The sequence below is a fragment of the Mobula hypostoma genome, chromosome 12, assembly GCF_963921235.1.
Source record: "Mobula hypostoma chromosome 12, sMobHyp1.1, whole genome shotgun sequence".
NCBI lineage: Eukaryota > Metazoa > Chordata > Chondrichthyes > Myliobatiformes > Myliobatidae > Mobula > Mobula hypostoma.
In genome coordinates this window covers 55,266,407-55,284,375 of record NC_086108.1, presented here as the reverse complement: position 1 = coordinate 55,284,375, position 17,969 = coordinate 55,266,407, and the positions used below count along the sequence as shown (strand labels likewise).

Genomic DNA, 17,969 nt, shown 5'->3' with positions numbered 1-17,969 from the left:
TGAAATCAAACCCACATCCACCACTTTCACTGGCAGCTCGCTCCACACTCTCACCACCCTGAGAGAAGACATTCCCCCTCATATTCCCCTTAAATACTTCACATTTCATCCTTAACCTGTGACCTTTAATTCTGGTCTTACCCAACCTCAGCAGGAAAAAAAAAATCTGCTTGCATTTACCCATCTATCTCGCTCATAATTTTGCACATCTCTACCAAACCTCCCCTCATTCTTCTACGCTGTAGAGAATAAAGTCCTAATCTATTCAACCTTTCCTTATAACTCAGGACCTCAAGTCCTGGCAGCATCCTTGTAAATTTTCTCTGCACTCTTTCAGCCTTACTGATATCTTTTCTGTAGGTAGGTGACCAAAACTATGCACAATACTCTAAATGAACTTATACAACCTCAACGTTCCAACTCCTGAATACAATACTTCGATTTATGAAGGCCAATGTGTAGAAAGCTTTCCCTATGAACCTATCTACCACTTTCAAAGAATTATGGATCTGTATTCCCAGATCTCTCTTTTCTACCACATTCCTCAGATCCCTGCCACTCAACTGCAATTCCTACCCTTGTTCTGCATTGTCCAATTAATCTAGGATCAAAGCCAAAGGAAATTCAAGTTTAGACTGGGAATCTAATAGCTAAATTAATCAATCATATTTTGGCTTTACTAGAAAAATTTGGTTGAATAAAGCTATACTCACCAATAATTAGCCTTCCATTGATTTTAAAAATAATTAGACAAAATATTTTTTTAAACTGGAGGAAGTAAATTTCCCAAGAGCAAGAACAACTTTCAGAAAATTTAGCTTAAAAAAGCTGCATCCCATGAAAAATCAGCAAAAATGCGGATTGATACACAACTTTGAAAATAAATAGTGCAGGTGCAGCATGTTTCACTAAGCAAGACCTGCACAGAAATACATTCTGTGTCTTGCTTTCTTTTTTTAGCATTCAAAATAATGCTGTGCCAAATTTGGCTCCATTACATTACTAAAGCAAAATAAATATTGTCTGGTGCTGAAGAAAGCACTCTGCTAGTTTCCAATAGTACAGTAATCTACACATGAAAATATTCTCTAAAAATCGATAGGAGGAATGATTCATCTAATTGAAAAAATTCATTGCACCAGTGTGACTGACCTGAAAATGGCTCGTTATGAACAAACTGAAGAGTAAAATTTAGAGGACAGGGAAAAAAAAATTACATGATTTAAAAGCCTCAATAAGATAAAAGATTTTTTTCCCCTTCAGACCAAAACAAGTGCTCGTGGTTAAAAAATACACAACGGGGGTATGAAGGTTTGGCTTAAAAGGTACTGTACATTGCTGTTGTTGTTATTGAGTGCCATCAAGTCGTTGTTGACTCATGGTGACCCTACGCAGTTTTTGTCTAAGATATGGAAGTAGATTGCCAGGCCTTTGTTCATACTGTATACCTAGCTCTAAATATAGAATATTGCATCTTAGGAGAACTGTGTGCAAAATATTGCACAACCACCATAGCTATACAGAAGAGGAAAAAATGAATGGATGTTGGACCACAAGAAAATGACACTGGAGAGGTAGCAGTGGGGACAAAGAAATGGTGGACAAACTAAATATGTATTTAAAGTCAATATTCACTGTGGAAGACACAAACTGCATGCCAAAAATTGGAGCGTTTCGGGGGCAGAAATGAGTGTAGTTACTATCACTAAGCAGAAGGTGCTTGGGAAGTTGAAAGGTAAATAAATCCCTTGGACCGGATGGACAAAACTCCTGTGTTCTGAAAGAGGTAGCTGAAGAGATTGTGGAGGCATTAGTAGTGATCTTTCAAGAATCTCGAGATTCTGGAATGGTTTCAGAAGCAGTAACAGGCATAATAGACAACTGAGAATCCGTGGATGTTGTTTACTTCAATTTTCAGAAGGCCTCTGACAAGGTGCTGCACCTGAGGCTGCTAAACAAGATAAGAGCCCATGGTATTACAGGAAAGATACTAGCATGGATAGAAGATTGGTTGACCTTTGGAAGCAAAGAGATCCTTTTCTGCATGGCTGCTAGTGTTCTGCAGAGGCCAGTGTTGGGGCTGCTTCTTTTTACGTTATATGTCAATGATATGGATGATGGAATTGATGAATTCATGGCCAAGTATGTGCACAATGTAAAGACAGATGGAGAGAAAAGATAGTATTGAGGAAGTCAGCAGAAGGACTTGAACAGATTAGACGAATGTACAAGTGGCAGATGGAATATGGTGTAAGGAAATGTACAATCTCGCCAATTTGGTAGAAGGAATAAAGGCATGGATTATTTTCTAAATGGGGAGCAAATTCAAATCAGATGCACAAAGGGGCTTGGGAGTCCTCGTGCAGGATTCCATAAAGATTAACTTACAGGTTGAGTTGATAGCAAAGGAGGCAAGTGCAATATTAGCATTCATTTCGAGAGGAATCAAAATTTTAACATCCCGCCACAGTTCACAAGGAGATGCTAGATTGAGTAGAGGGAGAGAGATTTCAACAGATGCGAGCAAGGACAGTAAGGACATTCTGTGTGCCACCATCTCTGAGAAAATGTTGGCATGTGTAGTGAAAGGTAGTGAGTGGGAGCAGTCGCGACATTCTGTGTGCCACAGTTGCCAAGGAGACTTTGGATTGTGCAAATTAGGCACATGACAAGGGTCAATAAAAAAGAGGTAGGTTTATGCAGAGTGCACAGTGCGAGAGAGTTTGGCTCTGGCTTTGGCTCATAGAGGTTCCAGCTAGGAGAGGAAAAGGTTGTAGGTAGATCTTTTTTTTTTATATATGTTTAATTTGTTTTAATTCTATACTGCTTTGGATGCTGTTGGGGGATGATATAGCCAAGGAAAGCCACAGCGGCCAGATCTCTGGCACTGAAGATTGCTCTGTGGCTCAGAAGGGAAGTGGGGGTGGGGAGGGGGGGGAGAAGAGAGAAGCAAGCTGCAGTGATAGTGGATTCATTGGTTAGGGGAACAGACAGGAGGTTCTACTGATGACAGCAATATTCCAGGATGATATGTTGCCTCGCAGGTGCCAGGGACATATTGCTTACTTATTCTTTCTTTTTGTATTTGCAGTTTGTTTTTCATTTTTGCACATTGGTTGTTGTCACTCCTATTAGATGTGGTCTCTCATTGATTCTGTTGTGTTTCTTGTATTTACTGTGATTGCCTGTAAGAAAATGAATTTCAGTGTTATATATGGTGACATAAATGTACTTTGATAATACTTTGAACAGTTCCATTTCAATAAAGCAGAGTTACAGTGTATAACACAGACTTCTAGTAGGTCTATTCTTCTGGAGTGCAATGACCAGGGAAATGGGTGAATTTATTTTGCCAAGCATAAGTTTATTTTTGATCCATTGACAACCTTACACTGATAGATATTACTGGTACCAGTTCTCCCCAGGACACAGAAAGGTTCATTTTCTCTGAAATGTTCACAACCCACTTGGTTCATATAACAGGAAATGCAGCCATGAACCAGGTGATAGACGATGCCTGCAGCAGCCACCAAATACATTGCACCAGCCCCTAAATGCTCATATGTACAGCTGCATGCAAGTTAGGCATTTGTAACCTAGGGAGGATCTGTGAATCAATTATCTAACACTGAGTGGAGAAATCTGTTTATCACAAGCAAATCAGAAGTTAATACAGAAAAAAAAGTCACTGCAAGCAATGTATCTGAAATGATCTGAGACATGCTCCACATGAAAGTCAATTTAGAAAAACACCAAATAAGTCCCACTCACAAAAATTATTCATACACAATTATTAAATACTGACCAAGAAACAAAAGAGAAATGGACAAATGGGCGCGAGGCTGTATTGAGGAGATGAAAGATTTGAGTAGAGTCTTCTCAAAGTTCGTACTCAATTGATTCCTCTTCCATGAAGTGGTGTTATCTGCCATTAGCTCAGTAGCTGCAGAATTTACCACAGCAAGATACACTATAGATATTTGCACGAGCTACTCTGTCAGCATTAGCTGTCATCTCTGTCATCAAGGACAAAAAGAGCAGTGGACACGGGAAGCAAAGCTACCTCACATTCTTCAAGTTCCACGCCACTCAGATATGGAACTATATAATCACGTCTTCATCACCTGTGAATATGATTTTGGAAATTCCAACTCAACAAAACTGTGGAAGTAGCTTCATCAGAAGGACTTGTGATACATGGAGGAAGCCAGGCACCACTTTTTTGAGGCAACTAAGAATGAGCTGTACATTCTGGTCTTCCCAGCAAATTCCAGCTCACACCCTCCCCCTCAAAAGAAGAGAATAAGAAAAAAAAAATACAGGAAAAGTTGTGGAAAATAGGTTTCAAATATTTGGACAGGTAGATGGAGCAGCAAGGTTTGGAGGGATATGGGTGAAATATAGGAAATTGGGACTAACTGGATAGATACAATGGTCGACATGGGCTTGAATTGAATTGAATTCTGACACCCTTCACATACCTGAGGAGTAAAAACCTTTACGTTACATCTCCATCTGAATGTGCAATGTGCTAACTATAGTAATTTGTAATAAATAGTATGTACCACAGAAGTCAGTATAGCATAGAAATACAATTGTATCAGCATGAATTAATCAGTCTGATAGCCTAGTGGAAGAAGCTGTCCCGGAGCCTGTTGGTCCTGGCTTTAATGCTGCGTTACCGTTTCCCGGATGGTAGCACCTGGAACGTTTGTGGTTGGATGACTTGGGTTCCCAATAATCTTTTGGGCCCTTTTTAACTCACCTGTCACTTTAAACGTCCTGAATGGTGGGAAGTTCAGATGTGCTGGGCTGTCCGCATCACTCTTTGCACAGTCCTGCCATTGAGGGAAGTACAGTTCCCATACCAGGCAGTCAGGATGCTCTCAATTGTGCCCCTGTAGAAAGTCCTTAGGATTTGGGGACTCATGCCGAACTTCTTCAACCGTCCGAGATGAAAGAGGCACTGTTATGCTTTTTACACCACACAGCCAATATGTATAAACCAAGTGATGTGTGTACCAAGGAACTTGAAGCTGTTCACCCTGCCTCATTATTATTTGAGATGAGGCCAATCAATATAGTATCATCAGCAAATTTAATTGGCAGGTTGGAGCTGTAGGTGGCAACACAGTCATAGGTGTACAGAGAGTAAAGGAGGGGGCTTAGGTCACAGTTCTGAGAGGCTCCTGTTTTGAGGGTCAGAGCAGCAGAGGTGAGGGAGCCCACTCTTGCTACCTGCCAGTGATCTGACAGGAGGTCCAGTTTCCAGCTACACAAAGTGGGGTGAAGGCCGAGGTTTCTGAGCTTCTTGTCGAGCCTGGAGGGAATTATGTGTTGAATGCTGAACTGTAGTCCAAGAACAGCATTCTCACATAAGCATCCCTCCTCTCCAGGTGTAAGCACAGTGTGTAGAGCATTGGCTATTACATCATCTGTTGATCAGCTGTGTTGGTAGGTAAATTGTAGGGGGTCCGGTGTGGGTGGTAGCATGCTGCAGATATAGTCCTTGAGCAGCTCAAAGCATTTGCTTATTATTGAGGTGAGTGTGACTGGACACCAGTCGTTCAGACAGGTTACCTTGGTCTTTTTATGTACAGGGACAAAGGTGGATGTTTTGAAGCAGGAGGGCACTCTACACTGGGAGAGGGAGAGATTAAAAATGTCTGCAAACACACCAGCCAGTGGTGCCACGCATACTCCAAGTATCCGCCCTGGGTTGCCGTTTGGTTCCGCAGCCGTGCGACTGTCCACTCGTTGGAAACACCTGTGTACTTCAGCCTCAGAGATGACCAAGGTGCAGGTCGCTTCAGTGGCTCTCCCCGGGGACTCAGTGTTGGCGACATCAAACCAAGCGTAAAAAAGATTTAACTCATCTGGTAGAGAAGCAGCAATGTCAGCAGCACCATCGCATTTAGCTTTTAAATCTTCAATGGTGTGCAGACCTTGCCATAAGCTGCGTGTGTTGTTCGTGGACAGTTGTGTCTGGATCTTGTCCCTGTATTGTCATTTCGCTGCCTCGATGACTTTGTGTAGATTGTAACTGCACTTCTTGAGTTCTGGTGGTTACTGGCTGCGAAACCTCTGTCTCGCGTGATGAGTGCAGTGTGCATGGAACTGTTGATCCAGGGTTTCGGGTTTGGATAGACCCTGGCCGATCTTTGGGGGGACAACGTCCTCGTGCACTTCCAGGTGAAGCTCATGGCCCCTCCCTTAAACTCGGAGACATCTTCATCATGAAAGGCATACATTCATGCAATGCTGTATTTTTCTAAATAAACCAGGGTGTTATAGCAAAGAACATGGGCTCAAATTGGTGAAGATTAAAATAAATAATCGGAGAAGATGGCTGCGCGACACAGCGCGCAGTGGCCACTCCGGTGAATGCTATCTGTCATCTGTCAAGTAGGGTGCCGTGCACAATCCTGATTTGATGGAGACAGATGTGAGAGCATGGAGGAACATCTGGAGAAACTTCTGAAATGCCTGTTTCGCTGCCACTGCTACTGTTTGATCCAGAATCTCCAGAGGGGAAGGCCCCGAGTCCTCGGCTTTGCTTGTTGCTTGGCTGCCGGGGCGGGGTCGAAGCGCTCAGCAGAGGATAGTGCTCGGGAGGCTGTATCGGAGAGGCTGGTTGGAGACTCGAAGTTTTCGGATGGACTCCGAGTCGGCTGTGATCGGGTGCTTCCAATGCATCGGCAATTGTCGGCACCTGGAGGTATACAGCAGGGAGAGTTTCTCCTTTTTGCCACCTGCTATCGGGACTATTGGGTGTCAATCGGAACTTTGAGACTTTTTTTTTTAAACCGTGCCCGTGGTCTGCTCTTTATCAAATTATGGTATTGCTTTGCACTGCTGTAACTATATGTTATAATTATGTGGTCTTGTCAATGTTAGTCTTTGGTTTGTCCTGTTTTTTTTTTGTGATATCACTCTGGAGGATCATTGTACTATTTCTTAATGCATGTATTTCTAAATGACAATAAACAAGGACTGAGTGTCCTCATAATCTAATCTGATCTAAAATAACAGATCCAAGATTTTGGTGTTATTCATGAAAGGACAGCAGTATGCTGGTATTCTTAAAAATTTAAGCTCCCAGAAAAAAATAAACCTTTTATGAGCATTTATCAGTGAGTTAAGTATGTATTCACCAAACCTCCAATATAATGGGTGGAAAAGAATGCACCCAAACTTTCAAAACGCATCTGCCAAGAAAATTCCAACCCTCACAGGTACAGAAGAAGTTTCATCAAGCTATCAGACTACTCTCAGCCCATATAGTGGCATCAGTAATGTTGTGAACCAGGTCATATTCGCCAATAGTGTGCTCACAACACTCAGACTCCTATGCAGAACTCAATACAGTCAGAGTTTAAAGATAAGTAAGATGAATTACAAGCGTGCTGGCCCTCAGCAGCGAGACATCATTTGGCCATGTGAAGTATTAATGGCTTTGGCAAAACTAAATTCATGCAGTTATACAGTCAGACAGCACAGAGCAGACTTGAGCTCAGCACATCCATGCAAATCAAAACGCGAGGAAATCTGCAGATGCTGGAATTTCAAGCAACACACATAAAAGTTGCTGGCAAACGCAGCAGGCCAGGCAGCATCTCTAGGAAGAGGTACAGTCGACGTTTCAGGCTAAGACCTTTCGTCAGGACTAACTTTCAAATCTCTTACTAGCTCTACTTTCAGTTAGTCCTGACGAAGGGTCTCGGCCCGAAACGTCAACTGTACCTCTTCCTAGAAATGCTGCCTGGCCTGCTGCGTTCACCAGCAACTTTTAAATGCAAATCAAATTCGTTTCTGTATTAATCCCATTTATAGGTACTTGAGAAGACACTAACAGTATGGTGGAAGTTCCAGGGGTCAGGGGTCATGAATTATGTGAAGTTACCATTACTAGGGAGAAGATATTTGGGGAAACTGACAGGTCTGAAGATAGACAAATCAGCTGGACCAGCTAGTGCATGCCCCAAGGTTCTGAAAGAGGTGGCAGAAGACATTGTGGAGGCAATAGTAATGACCTTTCAGGAATCACTAAATTCTGGAATGCTCCCGGAAGACTGGAAAATTGAAAAAGTCATTACACTCTTCAAGAAATGAAAGTGGCAGAAGAAAGGAAACCAGAGGCCAGTTAGCCTGACCTCAGTGGATGGGAAGATGTTGGAGTCAAATATTAAGGATAAGGCCTCAGGGTTCTTGGAGCCAAATCATAAAATAGGCAATAGTCAGCATGGTTTCCTCAAGGGAAAATCTTGCCTGACAAATCTGTTGGAATTCTGTGAAGAAATAACAGGTTAGACAAAGGAGAATCAGTTGATGTTGTGTACTTAGATTTTCAGAAGGCCTTTGATAAGGTGTCATACATGAGGCTGCTTAACAAGCTACAAGCCCATGCTATTACAGGAAAGATTTTACATGGATAAAGCAATGGCCAAATGGCAGGAGGCAAAGAGTGGGAATAAAGTGAACCTTTTCTGGTTGGCTGCTGGTGACTACTGGTGTTCCACAGAGATCTGTGTTGGGATCAATTCTTTGTACGTTATATATCAATGATTTGGATGATGGAACTGATGGCTTTATTGCAACATTTGCAAACAATATGATGATAGGTGGAGGGTCAGGTAGTTTTGAGGAAGTAGAGAGGCTACAGAAAGACCTAGACAAATTAGGAGAATGGGCAAAGAAGTAGCAGATGGAATACAGTGTCAGGAAGTGTCTGGTCATGCACTTTGGTAGAATAAATGAAGGATTGACTATTTTCTAAATGGAGAGAAAATACAAAAAACTGAGGCGCAAAGGGATTTGGGAGTCCTTGTGCAGGATTCGCTGAAGGTTAGTTTGCAGTCTGTGGTAAGGAAGGCAAATGCACGTTAGCATTGATTTCAAGATGGCTAGAATATAAAAGCAAAGATGTAGTGTTGAAACTTTATAAAGCACTGGTGAGGTGTCATTTGGAGTATTGGGAGCAGTTTTGGGCCCTCATCCTAGAAATGTGCTGTAACTGGAGAAAGTTCAAGGAAGGTTCATGAAAATGATTCCAGGATTAAATGGCTTGTCATGTGAAAAGTATTTGATGGCTCCGGGCCTGTATTCAGGAGAACTCAGAAGAATAAGGGGTGACTTCATTGAAACCTATCAAATAGTAAAAGGCCTTGATAGAGTGGATGTAAAGAGGATGTTTCCTATGGTTGGAGAGTCCAAGATCAGGAGGACGGCCTCAGAATAGTGGGGCAGCATTTTGGAACAGAGATGAGGAGGAATTTCTTTAGCCAGAGAATGGTAAATCTATGGAATTCATTGCCACAGATAACTGTGAAGGCCAAGTCTTTATCTTTTTTTTAAAATTTTATTTTTATTTGGATAAGGAATTCACAATTATCATGTACTTTTTTCACACATATAACCTTTTCCATTTTTTTATATGTATAAAACTACAATTATTTATACATTCTTAAGTACACATTGAGATGATATAAAAGGAAAATAAACATTTAAATAGATAATTATGTACTGTGGTAAATCTAACCTATTAGGCTAAGTAATGAAATTAGTTGTTAAGAAAAATGGTAATAATAGTTTCCATACAACCCTTCTGGACCATTTCCACTGGTCCAAAATGTTGCATACAAGCCTATATACCAACCATTGTAGGTGTTTATATCCCAATTTGTTCATGCTTGTTCCTGCCCGCAGACATAATTATCCAATCCCTATGTACTTATTTACTTAATTTTTTCATTTTTTTTATCCCTTTCCCAAATCTTTCCCTTTACTTGTGTTAATTCTCTATTTTCCAAAAAAAACAAACATTTAGACTAGGGGTGTTTACGTTAGCAATATTACTGTGTTGATGAGAAGAGCAATATAAATCATTAGGAGAGTCATCTAAAGTCTGCTCGCATTGGGGTTATATATTCAATCCATTTATTCCAGATTTGATAAAACGTTTCTTTTTGAGTTCTCAGGGAGTAAGTCAACTTTTCCATTTTAAATATTTCCAAGATAATTTCGTACCAATCTTCTAATGTAGGTGGTATTGGATTTAGCCATTTTCTAGTGATTGATTTCTTACTTGCCGCTAAGAGGGCCTGCAGCAACTTTATATCTTCCTTCTGTTCAAGGAACATTACATGCCCCAAATAGAGCATCTCAAAGTTCAGAGGTATCTGGGACCTAAGTACCTTAACTAATGTTCTATGAATACCTTCCCAAAATAGACTTAATTTAGGGCAATCCCAGAAAATATGAAAATGATTCGCCTCCTTGGAGCCACACCTTCTCTAACACATCATATTTATATCTTTATATTTTTCCTGATATGGGGTCTTGAAGTATCTTATAATGTTTTTCCAACAATGTTCTCTCCAAGTCAAAGAATTAGTCGAGGACCATTGAAAGCTGCAGATTTTCCCCCAAGCCTCCTCTGAAAGTACCAACCCTGCTTCTTTCTCCCACTTCTCTTTAATATACAGTGTATTTACATTTTTAGCATGGGAGAGTGCATTATATAGGCGAGAAACTGATTTACTAGGTATTGAACTGCAAGCCGAATTCAGAATCTTGAAAAATTCTAATTCTACTTTTGATAGGTCTGTATATCTACAACTCTGGTTAACATAGTTTCGTATTTGAAGGTACCTAAAAAAGTCATTATGTTCTTGGCCATGTTTGTCCTGCAGGATTTGGAAACTTTGTAATACTCTTTTATCTATAAATGAGAGGTAGGTTGTAAGACCTTTCTTTATCCATAGCTCAAATCTTTTATCTCCTCTGTTGGGAAGGAATTCGGTATCATATGCACACCATCTAAAGAGTTTTAACATGTTATTAATTCCACATGAATTAACCACCTTCTGCCATACTTTTAATGTAAGATTTATCCAAGCATTATTAAATTTTTCCAACTGGGCCATCAATCCTTTGTCAGCTATTGAGGCCTGAAGAGGAAAACTGTCAACTAATCCAAATTCTATTTCCTTCCATCTAGCCTTATATTCCCTATTACACCAATATAACAGAGGGGTTATCTGTGAGGCATAAAAATAATTTCTCAGGCAAGGAAGAACCATACCTCCTCCTTCCTTCCCTAACTGTAAGGTGTTATATCGAATTCTAGGTTTCCTTCCTTGCCAAATGAAGCGGAAAATCCATTTGTCCCATTCCCTGAATTGATTATCATCCACCTCCACTGGTAAAGTACGGAAAAGATACAATAACCGAGGAAGAATATTCATTTTTATAGTATTTATCCTTGAATTTAAACTTAAAAAGGGATAAGATTCCATCTATGCATATCTGCTTTTATCTCTGAGATTAAAGGCCCATAATTTACCTGTGACAGTGTTGAAAGATCCTTCGGCAGGGTTATTCCTAAATATTTTAATGATTTAGCTTCCCACTTAAGATCGTATGTATCCTGCAATTTTTTGGATGGTGTATAATTTAGGGACATAACCTGCGTTTTCTTTACATTTATTTTATAACCTGATATTTTCCCAAAGTCATCCAACAGTGTAAACAATCCTATAAATGATTTTTCTGGTTCACTCAGATAGACCAAAACATCATCTGCGAATAACGCCACTTTCTGTTCAATCCCTGCCACCTTGATACCTTTGGCCAAGTCTTTATCTATGCTTAAGGCAGGGGTTGACAGATTCTTGATTGGTCCATCCTAATCTGATAGCAAAACTCTCATATCCCTGGTCTCATGCACTAATAAATCTCTTCTGCATTTTGAAAGATGCATACATCTTTTCTAATGTGGTGTTGACTAGAATTGGACACAATATGCTAATTGTATAACCATAATTGTGCAATGGTTCATAATAACTTCCCTGCTTGAGTATTCAATACCACATTTCATGAAGTTCAAAATTTCTTTTGGTTTGTTAACCACTTTCTCAATATGTCCAACCACCATTAACCATCTATGCACCATGAACCACAGGTTACTCAGTCCCTGCACATTCTTCAGAACAACAGAATCACCTATTTCACTTCTCCCATCCTGCTCTTAGGCTGTGTCACCACGTACTTCTCCATATTAAATTTCCTCAGCCACTTGTATGCTAGTTCCGCTAACCTGACAGTTTCTGTACATTATAATATTCTCTATTTGTCAAGCTAACTTTGGCACCATGCACAAATGTTTAAAATTTTACTGTATTCCAATATTTAAGTCATTTACATACAGTGGTATGCAAAAGTTTGGGCACCCCTGGTCAAAATTTCTGTTACTGTGAATAGTTAAGTGAGTAGAAGATGAACTGATCTCCAAAAGTCATAAAGTTAAAGATGAAACATTCTTTTCAACATTTTAAACAAGGTTAGTGTATTATTTTTTGTTTTGTACAATTTTAGAGAGGAAAAAAAGGAAAAGAGCACCTTGCAAAAGTTTGGGCATCCCAAGAGATTTAAGCTCTCAGATAACTTTTACCAAGTTCTCAGACCTTAATTAGCTTATTAGGGCTATGGCTTGTTCCCAATCATCATTAGGAAAGGCTAGGTGATGCAAATTTCAAAGCTTTATAAATACCCTGACTCCTTAAACCTTGTCCCAATAATCAACAGCCATGGGCTCCTCTAAGCAGCTGCCTAGCACTCTGAAAATTAAAATAAATGATGCCCACAAAGCAGGAGAAAGCTATAAGATGACAGCAAAGCGTTTTCAGGTAGCCGTTTCCTCAGTTCATAATGTAATTAAGAAATGGCAGTTAACAGGAACAGTGGAAGTTAAGTTTAAGCCTAAAAGACCAAGAAAACTTTCCAAGAGAACTGCTCGTAGGATTGCTGTAAAGGCACATCAAAACCCCCGTTTGACTGCAAAAGACCTTCAGGAAGATTTAGCAGACTCTGGAGTGGTGGTGCACTGTTCTACTGTGTAGCAACACCTGCACAAATATGACCTTCATGGAACAGTCATCAGAAGAAAACCTTTCCTGCGTCCTCACCACAAAATTCAGCGTCAGAAGTTTGCAAAGGAACATCTAAACAAGCCTGATGCATTTTGAAAACAAGTCCTGTGGACTGATGAAGTTAAAATAGAACTTTTTGGCCTCAATGAGCAAAGGTATGTTTGGAGAAAAACGGGTGCAGAATTTCATGAAAAGAACACCTCTCCAACCGTTAAGCACAGGGGTGCTTAGATCATGCTTTGGGCTTGTGTTGTAGCCAGTAGCACTGGTAGAGGGAAGAATGAATTCAATTAAATACCAGCAAATTCTGGAAGCAAACATCACACCGTCTGTAAAAAAAAAAAGCTGAAGATGAAAAGAGGATGGCTTCTACAACAGGATAATGAGCCTAAACACACCTCAAAATCCACAATAGACTACCTCAAGAGATGCAAGCTGAAGGTTTTGCCATGGCCCTCACAGTCCCCCGACCTAAACATCATCGAAAATCTATGGATAGACCTCAAAAGAGCAGTGCATGTAAGACGGCCCAAGAATCTCACAGAACTAGAAGACTTTTGCAAGGAACAATGGGCAAAAATCCCCCAAACAAGAAATGAAAGATTCTTAGCTGGCTACAGAAAGCGCTTACAAGCTGTGATACTTGCCAAAGGGGGTGTTACTAATTACTGCCATGCAAGGTGCCCAAACTTTTGCTTCAGGCCCTTTTCCTTTTTTGAAATTGTAAAAGGTGGAAATAAAAAAGTAATCTTGCTTAAAATATTAAAGAAATGTGTCATCTTTCACTTTATGTCTTTTCGAAATCAGGTCATTTTTTTTACTCGCTTAGCTATTCACAGTAACAGAAATTTTGACCGGGGTGCCCAAAGTTTTGCATGCCACTAAAAATAGCTGTAAATAAGTTTGGTTGTAAATCCAGATCCAGCGCTTTTGATAAGGTTTTAAAAACATCTTTCCAAAAATTCTCCAACTTTATGCAAGACCAAAACATGTGAGTTAAAGTGGCCACCTGAGTATTACATCTATCACAAATAGGATTAATACTGGGAAAAATACAGGCTAGCTTATCTTTTGACATATGTGCCCGATGCACTACCCTGAACTGTATCAAGGAATGACGGGCACAAATAGATGAAGTATTTACCAGATGAAAAATTTTACTCCATTGATTATCAAAAGTAACTCTTGAAATTCCAATTCCCAGGCAGCTTTAATTTTGTCATTAGATATAATTTGTAAATTCAATAACCATTTATAAATTGTAGCTATTAATCCTTTTTGGAGTGGTTTAACCTGAAACAGGGTATCTATTATATTAGATGGATAAGCGGAAAGATAACTTGGAAGCAAAGTACGTAAAAAAAAATTCCTAATTTGTAAGTATCTAAAAAAGTGTACATTGGATAAATCAAATTTATTCGCTAGCTGAGTAAAAGACATTAAACAATCCCCTTTAAACAAATCCAAAAACGTTACTATTCCTTTGGTTTTCCAAATTAAAAAGCCTGATCTAAAATTAATAGTTTAAAAAAATAATTACGATATATTTTACGAGAAAGGACAAAATTATTTAATTCAAAAAATCTGTGAAACTGAAACCAAATTCTTAATGTATGTTTAATAACAGGATTAAGGTCTTGTCTACCAATCTTACAGGATATACTCCTGCTTCCGCTAAGAGGATGATAGCCATTTCAACCCTATTGGCTAGGAAAGCCATTTGACTTAAATGGAAGGACCCTAACCCTCCTACCGCCTTTTATTGGCTTTCCTCTATCATGTCCTGTTTAAGTCTAGAGAAAATAAAAGTCAGACATTGGACACATCCTTTAAATTTGAAGAAATCTAGCGACCTTTTATTCAATATTTTCATATGATCTGATTTTTGTACTGATCCTCTTCCAGCTATTTTTTCAGAACCTTGGATTTGATCAGAGAGTCTCTCTTCTCTTGGTTTTTCTCTCAGGATGGACTGCCCAGTCCTTTTTTTTTCCTGTTTAGAATAGTGGGTTTTTTTCTTGTTTTTATATATACAATAATTTTTAATAGTCCTTCCTTTCTTCATAATTTGATAAGAGGAGAATGAATTACATTTTTTTTCTGTATTATACATTCTATATCAAATTTATACCTTGTAGATCAACACTATGTGTGATTCTGATATTGTTTATTTTACCTTCTGTATGTACTGTTACTGGTATATACCAGAGATATTCTACTCTTGTTTGTATACACACCTTTTAAAAAAAAATCAACACAAAGGTTGAAAAAAAAGAAAGTTTTGCATGCCACTGTATGTTAAGGAAAGCAGCATCCCCACCATGTTCTTTGGGGATCAGCTCTACTTGTCATCCTCCAATCTGATAAACAAAATTTATCATAAACCTCTGCTCTCTGCCATAAGCCATTTTCATTTTTAATCCAAGATGACATTAACCCTCCCCATTAACGAGCCTCAATTTTATCAACTAGTCTTTTAGATAATGTTCTATCAAATTCTTTTCTCAAAATCCATATGGACAACCTCAGTCTCTTTCTCCTTATCACCCTTGTTAATTTATTGAAATATTCAATTGGACGAATCATACATGATCTTCAACAAACCCCTGCTGGCTCTCCTCATTTAATTCAAATTTCTAGTACTTATTAATCTTTCTCCTGGTTATCTTTCTGAATCCTTTCCTACCATTAATGTTAATTTGACCAACTTGCTGGTATGAGGAATACTCATACATCTTTTCTTCAAAGTCATCAAACTTGCCAATTTCCAATCTCCAAGATCTCCTCCATGACTATTGCATATTGCTAGATCATGGCAACTATTTTCAATGCCATCACCAACACTCAATTTGGGTCTAAGCCATCTGGATGGGCAGATTATCAGCTAAGCATAGATATTCTTTCTCGTATAACTTGTTTATCAATTTTCAGCCTATCCACCATCTTTACTCTTACTAGTCTCTTCCTTAGCATCCAGATACATTTTAACCTTGGCTTTTACCTCTAGTGCTGTCCACTATTTGTCCCAAATTGGTCCGACTTCCTGCTTACTATTCACATGCTGGTAAAATTATATTATTGTCACATGTACTGAGAAATAGTTTTTTAAGCCATCAATACAGATAACTTCAATCACAAATTCAAGGCTTCTTCATTTGTACCTACCAAACCATGGAACTCTACTGCTTCAAAGAAGGGTAGCAGATGCTATGAAACATGAAAGCTTGCATATATAAAACATCTTTTATTGTAAATGGAAATAAATATTGACATTCCCTACCTCATGGTGCAGCAGAAGTGCCTTTGACACAGTCTGCAGCTCAAGCCAAGACTAACTTTGCAAGGGAAATTAGAATGGGACATATTTACATGGCCTTCACACCAATACCTACATCCCATAAGTGAATGAACAAACAGACTCAAGAGCTTTCTTTATATGATAGAGCTGGTGATGGATTACCACTGGACCGTAAGCTATGGTTATGGACACATTTACATCAACAGAAGATTTCAACCTTTGCTTAGTTGCACTCACCAAGGAATAGGAATTTTCAATCATATAGTACTCTGCCCAGATACTAAACGACTGCATACAAATACATTTCCATTCTTTGCAAAGACAATTTCATCACTCCTGCTATTCCTGTCAGGAACGTGAATTGACAGTACAATATATTTATAAATGAAACAAGTGCAAAACTGTTGAAGATTCAGAAAATCATGTCTTTTTTTTTAATGAAAACTCAGGTCATAAATAAACCACTATCAAGGTAAAAAAAAATATGGTTTTGTAATGGAAGTATGCATTTAGAAAATCAACCCTGAGATTCTCCCAAGAATTACAAAGTCAACAGACGAGAGGCAATTTCTATCTATTTTATATCTAACAAAAGTACACATTTTGTTCCAAGTCATTTCTAGATACTCTCTGTTAGAAAAAGATCTTGCAACTCACCAGATGATCCTACTTATGTTCACATGAATTTATATCCTGAAGGGCAACTGAAGAGCAAAACAAAACAAGACTGGCCAATAAAACAGGATGTTAAAAATTGACAACTCATCAAGAAAAAGTGAATATATCACCACCAAAATTGTAGCTTTCAAGTTACCCCTGGAAGATGTGATTCCCTTAGTCTCATGAGTTTCTTCCTTTCACTCATTACCCCAGGATGACTGACTAAAGTTATTCAAGTACGTTTCAAATAATGCTCTTTAAACAACTGCCCTGCAGCTTCAGCAGTAGAGAAAGTCAATGCTCAAAGTAAATGATCAAAGTGCATATATGTCACCATACACAAACCTGAAATTCACTTTCTTGCAGGCATTCACAAAGAAACACAACTGAATCAATAAAAGATCGCATCCAACAAGATGGCCAAACACCAAATTGCAAAAAAATAAACTGTATAAAGACAAAAAGGAGAATAATAAATAAATAACGAGAACATGAGACGAAGAGTCCTTGAAAGTGAACCACAAATTGTGGGAACAGGACAATGATAGAAAGAGTGAAGTTATCTCTTCTGGTTCAAGAGCCTGATAGCTGAGGGATAATATCTGTTTCTGAACCTGGTGGCATAGGTCTTGAGGGTCCTGTACCTTCCTGGTGGTAGCAGCAAGAAGAGACCATGACCTGGATGGTGGGGGCTCGATGATGGATGCAACACACACAAAATGCTAGAGGAACTCAGCAGGCCAGGCAGCATCTACGGAAAAAGAGTAAACAGTCACTATTTCAGGCTGAGACCCTTCATCAAGACTTGCTGTTGCTCTCCTGCAGCAGAACTCCACGTAGATGTGCCCAATGGTGGTGAGGGCTTCAGATGGGATTGACAGGGCTGTAAAACTACTTTTTGTAAACTTTTCCATTTAAGAGTATTGGTGTTTCCATACCAGGCAGTGATACAACCGATCAATATGTTCTCCATCACACATCCAAAGAAATTTGTCAATGTTTTCAATGACATGCCAAATCTTCACAAACTTTTAAGAAGGTATAGGTGCTGCTGCACTTTATGTGTAAAGACACTTATGTGC

The 17,969-nt window shown here is 39.1% G+C and overlaps 1 protein-coding gene across 2 annotated transcripts in view; it reads right to left on the bottom strand.

Annotated features, from left to right (window-relative positions):
- Window positions 1–17,969, bottom strand: part of pde4ba (phosphodiesterase 4B, cAMP-specific a) — a 620,756-nt gene that overhangs the window by 581,483 nt on the left and 21,304 nt on the right. Inside the window, exon 1 of one of the 2 annotated variants that reach the window (XM_063064161.1) lies at window positions 3,067–3,087. The exons of the other annotated variant lie outside the window; for it this stretch is intronic. The gene's annotated coding sequence lies outside the window, so the exon portion shown is untranslated. Of the gene's footprint in view, window positions 1–3,066; window positions 3,088–17,969 lie in introns of those variants that run through there. 2 annotated transcript variants of the gene reach the window in all.